The following is a 14,729-nucleotide window of genomic DNA, read 5'->3' on the forward strand; positions in this document are numbered from 1 at the left end:
CGAAACAAACATTCACAATACATTTCAAATTCTTCTGTTAACCTTAATCTTGATCTTGATTTGATCTGTCTGCACAACACATATCTCTCATGTTTCCCATTCATTTACAGAACATTAAATGAAACTGTCATTTCTATATGCAAAACTGAAGCTTTACGGGAAGATGATTTGCACAGAAGATTATTGACTGCTTTGAGTTTTTCCACAGAGAAACCATCCAATCTGAAAGCGCATGCTTGAATATTTCATAGAATTGTATTGTGATTGAAATGTGCTGATGTATTGCACCCAGAATACAATATATAATTTTATAATATAATTTTGTACTGATGCTTTATCCAGTCTTGCATGAACAACAAAGCTTGTATAATTACATTTTTCAAAATATTGTTTATTGTCTTCTTGTAATCAACACTTCAACAGCCAAATTAAGTATGTAAGCCAAATGTTGTACGCACTGGGTAAGTGATTTGTAGATTTATTTAATTTTATGAATTCACAGGTATGTGCACTTATAGCCTTAACAAGATAATTAATAATATCCACGATCTGTAAACCAGATATTTAACTTATCCATGAATGAGGATGGATGCAGCAATGTGGGGTCGGCTCTCCGAGTTATTATGGGCTGGTCGTATGGATAAATGTTATGATTCGATAACAGTTTATCCAAATAAGGCTCCTGGAATATTTGCTCATTTATCTCGGTATGGCATTGTCTCATGTTTTCTTATTCTTCTACAGTTTAACGATTTCTAATTTCGATTTATATCTTTTAGTTTTGGCTTTTAAATGTCTATATAGTTTTTATTTTTAGTTAGAATACATCATATTAAGCTAAGTTTAGAAACCAGATAAAATAAGATAAGTTTACTTTTATATATATATATATATATATATATATGTGTTTATTTCTTATTTATATTTTCTAAGGCATGTTTATAAAAGCTACTTAAATGTCCTAATTGACCTTAGGCCTAATCCTGGCTTAATCTAAGATCTGTCTATGAAACCAGGCCATAAACTTTGTATTGAATAATGTGTCAAATAATGTTCTTAGTCTTTCCTTCCTGTGGCAGAAGCTATAGTTTACTATGATTTAAATTAAATTAAAACACTTTATTGTGTAAACAATAATGACCAGAAAAAAATAATTTATGGTATAATGCATACATTTTTAAATATAATCCAGGCCAAAATTCACTGTGACTCTTATTTTGAAATGGCTGCACTCTACACTGTAGCAGGCTGCTCATTCAAATTCAGATGAGAGAGATAAAATATGCTTTCTTATAACCGTCTAAAACATATTACAATTTAAACATTGTATAGCAAACATTATCATAAGTCACCAACATTAGTTTATAAGCAATCGCTTGACATAAAAGTGCACTATTCATTGATTGCTACCCACTCAGTCTGAAGCAGCCAGAAGCGTTTTCCCGCGGTTAGATCAGCACGTTACAATTCAAATGTGCAGATATTCAATGACTCGATATCTTTCAAAAGATACAATTTCGTCCCTCTACATCATTTTCATCTCGTTTTTGTTCTTTGACGAATATTAGAGTAGATTTTCGTCATAGTTTTAGTAATTCAGAACTATTTTTTATTTAATCGTCGTCTCGTTTTCGTCTGTGAAAAATGTTGTTCCCAAAAATAATGACGAAAATCATTCATCAACGAATTAAACAATTAAAGGGTTAACATTAGTTCACCCCAAAAATTCTGTCATTAATGACTCACCCTCATGTCGTTCCAAACCTCTAAGACCTTTATTCATCTTTGGAACACAAATTAAGATATTTTTGATGAAATCCGAGAGCTCTGACTCCTCTATAGACAGCAAGATAACCACCACTTTTAAGGTTAAAATAGTCCACGTGACTGCAGTGGTTCAACCTTAATAGGCCATTATTTTTATTAACAGTGTTTTTCTCATACTGATCGTATTTCATAGTACCTGTTGAATTTACATTTTTTAAATTAATTTGACTGATGAGCTCCCTTATGAAAATAACCATGGTTTTAATATAGAAAAATGTGACCCTGGACCACAATAGCAGTCATAACTCAAGCAGGTATATTTGTAGCAATAGCCAACAATACATTGTATGGGTTAAAATTATTGATTTTTCTTTTATGCCAAAAATAATTAGGATATTAAGTAAATATATTCCATGAAGATATTTGGTAAATTTTCTCCTGTAAATATATCAAAAAAGTATTTTTGTGGGTGGATATGCATTGCTAAGGACTTCATTTGGACAACTTTAAAGGCGTTTTTTTTTTTTTTTGCACCCTCAGATTCCAGATTTTCAAATGGTTGCATCTCGGCCAAATATTGTCCTATCCTAACAAACCATTTATTTATTTTTATACAAACATATTTATGCAGCTTTCAGGTATATGTGATGTATAAATCTTAATTCTTAAAAAATTGACCCTTATGAGTAGTTCTGTGGTCCAAGGTCACGAATGTAGTAACCATGTTTTTTCAGGGGTTGATTCCACTTGTATTACCACAATTTTACTAAAAATACCATGGTTTTACTATAACCATTGTTTTTTGGTTTTACTTGTAGTAAAACCATGGTTAATTTTCGTAAGAGCCGTATTAAAAAAGATGAATGAATATGCCTCAACTGCCTTAAAGAAATGTAATGTAAGTAATCTTAATCAGAAATGCATTGACAGCGCCACTGCTTTGAATATTAATTATGAATTTTTACAAATGTTTTGAATTGCATACAGTGAAATGATTGTCGATGAAAAATTACTGAATAATGACTAAAATATTTAATAGAAATGAATACATTTGTTCATTCTGATCTGATCTCATTCATCAAGTCTCTCACACACTGCAGTGTTGCAGTTACTAGTTAAGATGAGCACTGAAACCGTGTGCTGAAATAATCATGTATGTTTACGAGCCACAGCTTTCTCAGATAAATTCTGTACACTGCAATCATCAGAATATCTGTTCTCCTGTCTCTGAAAATTTCGGGATTTTGAAATTATCCTGCAGAGGCTTATTTTAAGAGGCGTTTATTCAACTGGGTGTTAAAAGATTAGTTCACTTTAAAATGAAAATTAGCCCAAGCTTTACTCATCCTCAAGCCATCCTAGGTGTATATGACTTTCTTCTTTCTGATGAACACAATCTGAGAAATATAAATAAATATCCTGACATATCCAAGCTTTATAATGGCAGTGAGTGAGGATTATCGAGTATGAGCAGAAGAAAGTGTCTCCATCCACATCCATCCATGCGATTTTTTTTTCTCAATTTTTACCCTGTAACACTGTGACTTGAACTGTGTGGTAATGCACTTGCTCCTTGCATTTTTGGTGATAATCCACAATGCTTCAGTTCTGTGGTTGGTTGAAATCATTGCAGATGTTGTGAATAATTTTTGGTACATACTTGTAGAGGCTGTCAAACTCACCCACAAAGAAAGAGTGCTCTCTGTCCGGGTCGGTTGTTATGTATTCCAGCTCGTCCTGCGCTGCTCAGGCGATACCGATCGAGTATGTGATCACACCTGGTGCACGAGAGACAGCAGGTACTACACTTCAACTTCCATCACATCACACCGTAGATTCATGCTCTAAAATGGGTACTTTTATCATTCAGGGACTAGAATTTCTTGCTACAAACCTGACTGTGAATTATCTACTTGTGTGCTGTGATTCTGGATCTACATCCTAGGCCTGTCCTGTAACAACATTATTATAAAGCAGCCACTGATGTTAAAGGGTCATGAAACCCCAAAACACTTTTTTTGAGATGTAAACAGATATGTATAGGCTGCACATCATTAAAAACACTAAAGGTAGGCCTCCTCATTAATGTTATTCATAAGTTAAAAATATTTATTTTTGCATTTTTCAGAGCGATTTCTGTGTTGCTGCTTGAAAAGCTGAGTCGGAGTAACATCACAAAATCTGACGTCACTGTGTACTTTCGAACATGCTGACGTAGATTATCGACATACAGTACAGTCCAAAAGTTTGGAACCACTAAGATTTTTAATGTTTTTAAAAGAAGTTTCGTCTGCTCACCAAGGCTACATTTATTTAATTAAAAATACAGTAAAAAACAGTAATATTGTGAAATATTATTACAATTTAAAATAACTGTTTTCTATTTGAATATATTTCACAAAGTAATTTATTCCTGTGATGCAAAGCTGAATTTTCAGCATCATTACTCCAGTCTTCAGTGTCACATGATCCTTCAGAAATCATTCTAATATGATGATCTGCTGCTCAATAAACATTTATGATTATTTTCAATGTTGAAAACAGTTGTGTGCTTTTTTTTTTCCAGGATTCCTTGATGAATAGAAAGTTCAAAAGAACAGCATTTATCTGAAATACAAAGCTTCTGTAGCATTATACACTACCGTTTAAAAGTTTGGGGTCAGTAAAAATTTTTATTTTTTGGAAAAGAAATTAAAGAAATGAATACTTTTATTCAGCAAGGATGCATTAAATCAATCAAAAGTGTCAGTAAAGACATTTATAATGTTACAAAAGATTAGATTTCAGATAAACACTGTTCTTTTGAACTTTCTATTCATCAAATAATCCTGAAAAAAATATTGTACACAAATATTTTGTACAATTGTACACATTAAATGTTTCTTGAGCAGCAGATCAGCATATTAGAATGATTTCTGAAGGATCATGTGACACTGAAGACTGGAGTAATGATGCTGAAAATTCAGCTTTGCCATCAGAGGAATAAATTACTTTGTGAAATATATTCAAATAGAAAACAGTTATTTTAAATTGTAATAATATTTCACAATATTACTGTTTTTACTGTATTTTTAATTAAATAAATGAAGAGTTTCGTTGCAAAACGAGACAACTCCGTTTTTTTAATTTTTTCAAAAATCTTGTTTTTTGGTTGTGCATTCCAATTAATCAATTCAACTGCAGTTGGTTTGTTTTGATTAAACCTTCATAACTTAAATACAGCTAAGGAGCACCATAAAACAAAATAATAACATGATAACATAATAATAAACATGTTTTGACAAAACTGTTAAAAACGGAGTTATCTCGTTTTGCAACGAAACTCTTCAAATGTAGCCTTGGTGAGCAGACGAAACTTCTTTTAAAAACATTACAAATCTTAGTGGTTCCAAACTTTTGGATTGTACTGTATTCATGTCATAAAGCTCATTTAATCAAATCACTGCGCTGCAGTGTTGCCAGCGTATTTGTACGATAATTTTGACCTCTGTACGATCAATAATGAAAAAAAAAAATCCCATAATGTACGATAATTTCAGTATTTTGTGACACTTAAAAGATGGTCGTAATAATCGGCTCATTGATCTAGCTGTGTGGATCCTAACGTGAACTTTGTTAGGCACATCTTCCATCTCATCTCATGTTACGTCTTCTCGGCCAATCATTGTGGAGAATGAATCTCTCTCACGAGCTCAACCCTGCATCCCAATGTGCGCCCGAAATAGTATTGAAAATGACTGATGTCACATACTATTTAGGATGGATATGCACATTGAGACGCAGGCCAAGTTAACATTTCTGCCGCGGCGCTTAGGTCAGTTGTTTCCCACTAAGGCACGCCTAATAATTATTTATGTATTGTGGTAATTTACAGTTCATGTCAAAAAGTTGTTGGTCTATAGATAAATAGCTGTATTCTGTACGTTTGACCTTTTATTTATTCAGCTCTTTTTACAATGCAGATTGTGTAGTTTTACAGAGATAGAGGGAACATAATTTTGGCTGTACAGCAGCAAAAACAGTGTGATTGTCCAGCTTAAAGGGCATATTGCAGGTTAGAGCTTTAGTGATTCAATGTGTAGAAAAATAATGTATGAAATAGATTTTCTTGAAAAAACACGCATAAATACGCTACATAGGCTTCTGGAGTCGTTTTTTGTGAGAGAATTTTACTTCCGCATCTGAAAAATGCCCAATCAGACGTGACGTCACTGAAGGGAGCGCGATCAATATAAAGAATAGGAAAACAATGGATCGCAATGACAGTTCGGAATGCAAGGAAATTGCAAATGCTTATTTATACTCGTATAACTAATCACAGCCATACAATTAGCCTGCTATGTGGTCAAGAGAGCAGGGACAGGCCAGAATTAGACAGAATAACGGTCAAAAGAGACAAATTGAGCTGTTGTGTGAGGAGAAGCAGTTGTGAACAGGACAGAGACCGGTGTTAGCTTATAGATATAACCTTAACGACATGTGCTCAGATCACAATATTGTACAGATTATTATCATTAATCAGGCAACAGCAAAGCTATTGGTCATCTAGGAGTGGGCCTAACTGACTAATAACTAGGGTGACCAGACGTCCCGTTTTTCCCGGGACAGTCCCGTATTTCAGCTCTATTTTTAGTGTCCCGACTTATTAAGAAAAAAATAATGTTTTGTCCCGTATTTCATCTTTCAACTGGGTGATGGAGTTCTGTCACACAAGAACAGCCTAATCAATTCGTCATAGAACAAAGTTACCATTCAATCACAATTCGTTATCGATTAGTGAAGGCGGGATAGGCGGAATCACGCTGAATAACACAGACCAGAAGCCTCTCTCTCACGCACTCTCTCTCTCTCTCTTTCGCGCGATCAGTTCTCCTCGCGCCTGAATGGTCAAATGCACACATAGTTTTTCAAAATGTCCATTGTGTGGAGTATCTCATGTAAATACAGTCGGTTAAGTGGACGTAAACAGGTGGGTAAAAACAGGAAATGTGTCAGTAGCCTATATTACATCCATGGATTCGGTCTTAAAGGGACAGTAGCCTAATTAAATATTTGTCAGTATATTCAAATGTGAAAAAACAAGTTTAATCTCTGTCGTATTTGTTGTATTGTTTGTAACTTGTTTGTAAATTTCTTTTTATATAACAATATATAACAAATATTTATATCTACACTGCCCTCCAAAAGTTTGGAAACGCCCTAGAAAAGTGGGGTTTTGGACAATATTGGCATGAATCCTTTTTAATTTGTGATAATTTTGCACTGGTAAGGGGCAACACAAATTATAAAAACACATTTTATTACATAAACAGTTTATACATAGAAAAAAAAATTAAATTTTTGATTCATCAAAATATCCAGCATTAGCAGCTATCTGACCTAAACTGGGTTCTAATTATTTCATTGTATTCTAAACTTAATTGGCAATCAATTGTTGAAGCTATTAAGGTGTGCTGACCCAAAAATCTTTTACAAACCTGGGCCAAGTTTAAACCAGTAACCAGCATCACAGCTGGCAAAGGGGCATGTCTGACTTTGACATGTATATACTGCCATTATTATGTAATGAAATGAAATGAACACATGAAAATTATTATTGCTGGATAATGTCAAGTTACTGTAATGTATTTGCACCAAAAAATTATAAGGATTTATGCTGATATCGTCCAAAACCAGACTTTTCCAGGGGTGTTTTCAAACTCTTGGAGGGCAGTGTATATATATATATATATATATATATATATATATATATATATATATATATATATAATATAGTGAAATAAAATTTCTTATATCATGGTCATATTGCGCACTCGTCCCGTATTCCACCATGAGAAATCTGGTCACCCTACTAATAACAAACGAATAAACTTTGATCAAGCGTATGTCACACGCGTTAATATCCGTCCATATTTACGTTACGTGATATAGCAGTTTCTCATTGTTGCACACTTAGTATACAAAGCTGTAGACAAGCGTGATGAAATGGAAATCAAGTGGTATTTATTAAAGCAGAAATAAACAAAACTTAACAGCGCGCACATCATCGTGCATCATCATTATCTTTTTTTCTTCTTCCCTCTAGGACCCGGCAACAACCCTCGGGCCCCAGCAACTCCTCCTTTTGCTGCCCAGTCGGCGCCTGATAATGCTATGCATTTTTAACCATCTCCAAAATGAAAGTAAATAAACAATTGTAAATAAAAGAACATTAAATTAAATAAAATAACAATTTAACAAAACAAAACATCTGTAGTTTCTTTTAAAGGGGGGGGGGGGTTCACAAATTATAAGGATATTTCCTATGCTTCCCACACTCTCCCCTCAAAAATTAAATGTCGCCCCGACATTACTATACATTACTTTACATTTAGCAGGCCATGTCCTTGACATCTCTAATGAATGAAATAAACAGGTCCGGGGCTCAATTTGAGTACTGCCTCCTGATACATTTCAGTTCCGTCACATCACGTCTAACCCCATTCAACGTAACCTGGGTGTGGCAGGTATCATCGTGCACTATGATAACCCACCACTCACTCTGGAATACTCACAGGTAAAATACTCATACTGAAAATAGGTTTAACCTTTTGACCTGAGCATTCATCCCCCTCAAGAAAAACACCCAAATGGATACAACTATTGTGGACTTTCCCTTATCACTCGCAATATTCAAGCACATACTGCCAGAGTTCATACTATTTCCTTCTTCCGTCTGCAGTGTCATCTTGAGCTTGTGTCCACCTGAAGAAACTAAATTGCATCAACAAACTGGAATACTATAATAGAACTACAAATATCTGAACATTTCATAACACTTCAGTTTCTAACAAAACTAATTAATGCAACATCTTAAACACTCCTATAAACACATTTTCTAGTTTCAATGACTAGATATTACCTTCTAACCTTAAGTGAATGTAGGCTGGCCTAGGATATCATACGTAAACGTCTTTGTGCTTTTTCTAATTCTCAAAGGATACTTTCGCTGCTGATCGTGCTCATCCTGAGTCTCGTCACTGGTAAGCTTTTCATCTGTTGCATTTCTTTTTTCTTCTTCTTGCTCCAAAGTGAGTTTCAGCTGCCCTTCTTCTTCAATCCGTGCAGTGTGTACAGTGTCCTCCTGTAGTGTCTCTTCTTCATTTGCAGGTTGCTCCTCCATTGTTTCCTCATCCAATGTCATCTGGAACTGTTCCCTATCTCCATCATACTGTTTTGGGTCCATTATCTCATTCCGTGGCTGGAACTTCTCTGCTTCTGGTCTGAGAATGCTTCTAACAGGCTCATCAGCTGATTCCAGCTGAACTCCGTCAATGTATTCCCATTCATCTTCATCCTCCGAACTGGTAGGTTCAATTCTGTTACTGGTTGTGTTTTTGTGAGCCCTTTTCTTTTCCTGCCTTTTCTTCTTCCCTGATGTATCTAGTTCTTCCACAGGCAGAAAGTCACATGGTAGCAGCAAATTCCTGTGAAGCACTCTCGTTCGCCCCTGGCCATTTTCTGGTCTCACTTCATACACTGGGCTGTCTGGATATTTCCTTTGAGTCACTATGTGAACTTTCTGCTCCCAGAAAGATCTGAGTTTGCCGGGGCCACCTTTCTCGGTGAGATTTCGGACAAGGACTCTGCATCCTGGATCCAATTCTGCGCCGTGCACCTTCCTGTCATACCTCTCCTTCCCTCTGTCCCCACTCTTGCGAGCCCTCTTGGACGCCAATTGGTAAGCCTCCTCCATTCTCTCTTTCCATTTGGTTGCATACTCCTGAGGGGAAGTACTTGTATCTTTGGGGCTCAGACCAAACATGAGATCAATTGGAAGTTTGGGGTGACGGCCAAAGAGGAGATAGTATGGTGAAAAGCCTGTGGATTCATGGCGTGTACAGTTATACGCATGTACCACCTTCGCAAGGGAACTTTTCCAGTCAGCTTTTTCCTCAACTGTTAAAGTGCTCAACATGGCCAGGAGGGTTCTATTAAACCTTTCGACCTGACCATTCCCCTGCGGATGGTATGGGGTGGTGCGTGAACCGTGAATACCACAGTACTGCTGGAGCTTAGCAAACAGCTGATTTTCGAATTCTTTGCCCTGGTCGTGATGGAGCCTAGCTGGAAACCCGAACTTAAGGACAAAATCTCCAAAGATTTTCTCGGCTGCAGTTTTAGCGGCTTTGTTGGTACAAGCATAAGCCTGTGCGAACCGGGTAAAATGGTCCATCACGACCAGTATATACTCATAGCCTCCCTTACATCTCTCTAAGTGCAGGAAATCAATGGACACAATCTCAAGGGGGTATGTACTCACAATGTTGGTCAGTGGAGCTCTTGTAGGCTTGTTGGGCCTCTTATTTTTCAGGCAACAGCACTTTTTAGTGATGTGCTGCTCCACATCTCGCTGCATGTGTGGCCAATAAAACCGTTCCCTGATTAAGTGCAGTGTCCGCTCCACGCCCAAATGGCCCATTTCTTGGTGTAGCTGTTGAAGGACTAATTTATGTAAGCTTTTAGGCAGTACCAGCTGTGAGCGCGTAACAGTCTTTCGATATAAGACACCATTCTCATCCTGATACAGTTTGCTTCTCTCCCTCATGAATGCCTTGGTTGTCTCATCACTGTTCTTCACCTTAGGCCACTGATTTTCCTTGAGATACTGCAAGATTTTCAAGATCATCAGGTCCCCTTCCTGAGCTTTTTTCAAGGCTTCACTGGATACTCGTGTCACAGGTGATGCAGGTAATGCATGTTGTTCATGTTCCTCATCTGCGAGCGCTGTTGCAATGACTGCTGGACACAACCATGGCTCTCCCTCATCCCTCTTTACAGATAATGCTTCCACCACACTGGAAATTACCTCCGCTGAAGCTTCCTGGGTGCAGGTCTGCATATACTTCTCCATGTCCAGGGGCATCCTGGACAGCCCGTCCGCATCTGCATTCGTTTTTCCAGGTCTGTATTTTATTGTGAACCGGAAATCTGCTAACTCAGCTATCCACCTGTGTGTTATGGCATTTAACTTGGCCGTGGTGAGGACATAAGTCAGGGGGTTATTGTCAGTATATACTACAAATGAAGGGGCATAATATAGGTAATCCCTGAACCTCTCACAGATTGCCCATTTCATAGCTAAAAACTCTAATTTGCCAGAATGAAGATGGTAATTCTTTTCGGCAGCTGAAAGAGTTCTTGAGCCGTAAGCTATGGCTACTAACCTCCCTTCCTGTCTCTGATAGAGGATGGCCCCCAGCCCGTCCTGTGAAGCGTCACAATGAAGAACGAATGCAGCATCAAAGTCAGGATACCCAAGGACTGGCGGGCTAGAGAGGTAATCAATGAGTTGGCAGAGTACAGATTGGTGTTTGTCAGTCCATATGATTGGATGGTAAGAGGGAAGTTGATTTTGCTTCTTGCCGTTCTTTGCAGCCTTTTGCTTTGTTTTCAACTTTACAGCTCCTTCTTCCATTAGCTTCTCTGGGGACAGCAGGTTATATAATGGCTTTGCTATGGTTGAGAAATTGGGAATGTAGGGCCTGTAATATGAAATAAACCCCAGCACTTTTCTCAGCTCTCCGACTGTGGCTGGCCTCTTTTCTTTTAATGCTAGCACAGGTGCAGTTTCGGCCGGATCCATGGTGTGGCCCTCTTTTGAGACCATTTTCCCAAGAAACCTCACCTTGTTTTTGAACAGTTCACATTTTTTCGCTGTTAACTTTACCCCGTGCTGCTGATACCGTTGTAACACCTTACGAATATCCAGAAGATGATCATCAAAAGTTCTGCTATGCACTAAATTGTCATCCAGATACGGAAGGCAAACATCATCTCGTAACCCTGAGAGACACTCCTCCATGCTTCTCTGGAACTCTGAAGGAGCTGAAGACAGACCGAATGGTATCCTCACCCATTCATACAGACCCCAGGGTGTAATAAATGCAGTGAGGGGTTGACTGCTTTCTTCCAGGAAACCCTGGTGGTATGCCTTGCCTTGATCTAGTACAGAGAACCAAGCACTGCCTTGCAAACTGTTGAGCATATCTTGTATGCGCGGGATGGGGTGTCTGTCGGGGATGGACTTTTGGTTTAGCTCTCGATAGTCACAACAGAGACGCAACGTCCCGTCCTTTTTTCGCACACACACTATAGGTGAAGAGTAGTTGGATTTTGATTTCCGTATCCAACCCTGGTTTAACAAGTCCTCCAAATACTCCTTCACCTCCTTGTGTAAGGGCTTTGGTACAGAAGTGTATGTTCGTCGGACTGGGGTGTGATCAGACAACCTAATGCGTAGCTGCAGTGTTGGTATGCATCCCACATCATATTCATCTTTGGAGAATGCCCCACTTTCTTCTCTTAACATTTTTTTCACTTTCAGCTGCCGGGCTGGAGTTAAATGGGTAAGTAACACAGGGGGGTCCCATAGTTCCCTCTTCTCTCCTTCTGTCTGCTCCCCAGCCTTTGAATCAGTCCTGGCTATGTGCTGGAGGTTGGGACTAACCTCAGATTCAGCCTCAATTTTTGCCGTTTTCTCCACCGGCCTTGCTTCTAATGGGTAAATGGCTTTAACCCGCTGAACCTGACCAAAAACAGTTCGGGGTGTCAGAATGATATCCTTTTCTGTTCTGTTTGTTACAGGGATGGATATTCGTGACCATGTTCCTTTTTGAAGGCTAACAACTGTTTCCCCAACCTCCAGGGTATCTGGCCAAGAGGGACTTTCATTAGGAATGAAAAGAGCCTCCTGCTGGTAAGGGAAAGAAGAGGTCCTCACACCACATTTAATAACTTTGGTCAAGCCTGGTGGAATGGCAACCTTTTGACGCCCCAACCTCACTACTCCATCACTGCTCTGAGGGTCACTCATTTGGATTAATTTGGTCAGCTTCTCAGCACGTTTACTGTTGATGGAGAAAGCAGCACTCACAGCTTGTATTGTGGTTTGGGGTGGTTGCTCAGATCCCTTTTTCAACAGCACCTCGATGACATTATAGCCGATTATGGGTTCTTCTGCTACATTAGCCTCTGCAGTGACTAGCATGGGGGCCTTGAGCTCTAACGGGACTATGGTTTCTGTGCCTAGCTGGAATCTTACTTCAACCCAGCCTAAGAACGGGATGGCTGTCTGGTTGACTGCTTTACCCACAAGTGTGCCGGGCCCCAGGATTTCTTCTAGGCTTTGCACTTTTATGTGGGGAATATGTTCGGCCCTCCACCTCTCATTCAGGAGGCAGATTTGAGACCCAGTGTCCCATAATGCTTGGGTTGCCACGTCTTCAATATAACAACTCACCGTACATCTTTTTCCAATGAGGCTCAACAGCTCTGAGTGGTGTTTGGGTGAGATGTGGCTGATGTAAGTAGAACCTCGCCCAGTTACTACACTTAGCTGCTCTTCCGTAAATTTCTCACTGGATTCCATTAGCTCAGAGTCTTCGGTGGAGAGGTGAGTTATTGTGTTACTGGCAATACTGACTTTTCCCCCTGATTTTCTGGCCGTCCGGCATCCCTTGGAATAATGACCCTGCTGGCCACATTTGAAGCAGTGGTCACATGGTTCACCTGTGTTACTTTCCTGGCAGGCTGTGCACTCCTTCTTTGCATTGCGGGGGGCATACGAAAAGGTTGTGATACACTTTGTACTGTCCTCCTTAATTCAGCCATCTCCTCTCTCAGCTCCCTAACTATTTCTATCCACTCAGCATCTCGGTGTGTTGCAACAGTTTTCTGACATTTAACATTTGTTTTAGCTGGTACCGGTTTGTCTACCACACATGCAGCCCCTACTGATGTGTCATGTGATGAAGCACCAGCTTCCATTTGCATTTCATTTACTTTCACCCCTTTACTACTTGTGTTTCTTCTTAATTTTTGTTGTCTCTCCCATTCAAAACTTGCTGCTTCGTTCATCTTGTCAATCAGAATTTCATCTGGAACATTTTGATCATCCAGACTACTCTTCAGCTGGAATTTGATGTGGTCGCTTAGTAATCCAGTACTCAGCGATCTCAAAAATTTCCTCTGTATTAGCTCTGGGCTGTATTGCTCATCTGAATCAACTTCTCTCGCAGCCACAAGCAGCCTTTCCTTCAGCTCAATTGCTCTGAACAGAAAATTCTGAGGAGATTCCCGAACATCTTGGGTGATATTAATTAATCGGTGGTACAGATCAGTTGAGCTATCTTCTTTAAAGTGGCCTCTCAAAATTGTCTTTAGTTGTGAGAGAGTCAACCCACTTTTGATTTCCAGCATATCTCTCAAACTCAAGCCAGGGCTAATTGCTTTCACTACTGCCTCTATGATTTCAGTTTCACTGTGTCCCTTTTTGAGGCCCACATTGATTTGATGCATGAGATTTGTGTATGATAATTTATCTTTTTGCCCTCTCTCACCAATCTGGCCACAAATTCTGAACTCACGACGTATTGTCACTTCTGGTGGTTGTATTGGTACTCTTTGCTCAAGGAAGACATTTTGTTGTGGCTGTGACTGACTGTTTCTTTTTTACTCACTTTATCACTCAGACGTTTCATTTCATTTTCCAAAAGCTTAGTAGCTGATTGAAAGTTAATCTGCAGTTCTGAGTATTGCTTTTGCAAGCACTGTAGTTCAGTCATGCCACCCTCCACACTCTCTTCCACTGTTTGAGTATCCCTATCTTTGTTTTTCAGATGACTGCACAAGGCTAACAACTCTGTGAGATATTGCTGTGCTACATCTTCCTCCTCCTCTTCAACACTTTTTTCCAGAGCCTCACTCATCAGTCTTATTAATGCATGTCTCTTTCTTCCTTCATCTACAGGAATCTTCATGAAGAAGCATACCTCTCTCAGTTGGTCTAAATCCAGCCGGACTAGACTCTCTGCAATTTTGTCCTGCATCTGTTCTAGATCCATGATTTTTTTCCGATCGCGTCTTCCGATCGCGTCTCTCGCTCGCGCTTTAGCTCCGCCTGTTTTCCTCGCGCCGCTTCG

The sequence above is a fragment of the Chanodichthys erythropterus genome, chromosome 3, assembly GCF_024489055.1.
Source record: "Chanodichthys erythropterus isolate Z2021 chromosome 3, ASM2448905v1, whole genome shotgun sequence".
NCBI classification, from domain to species: Eukaryota; Metazoa; Chordata; class Actinopteri; order Cypriniformes; family Xenocyprididae; genus Chanodichthys; species Chanodichthys erythropterus.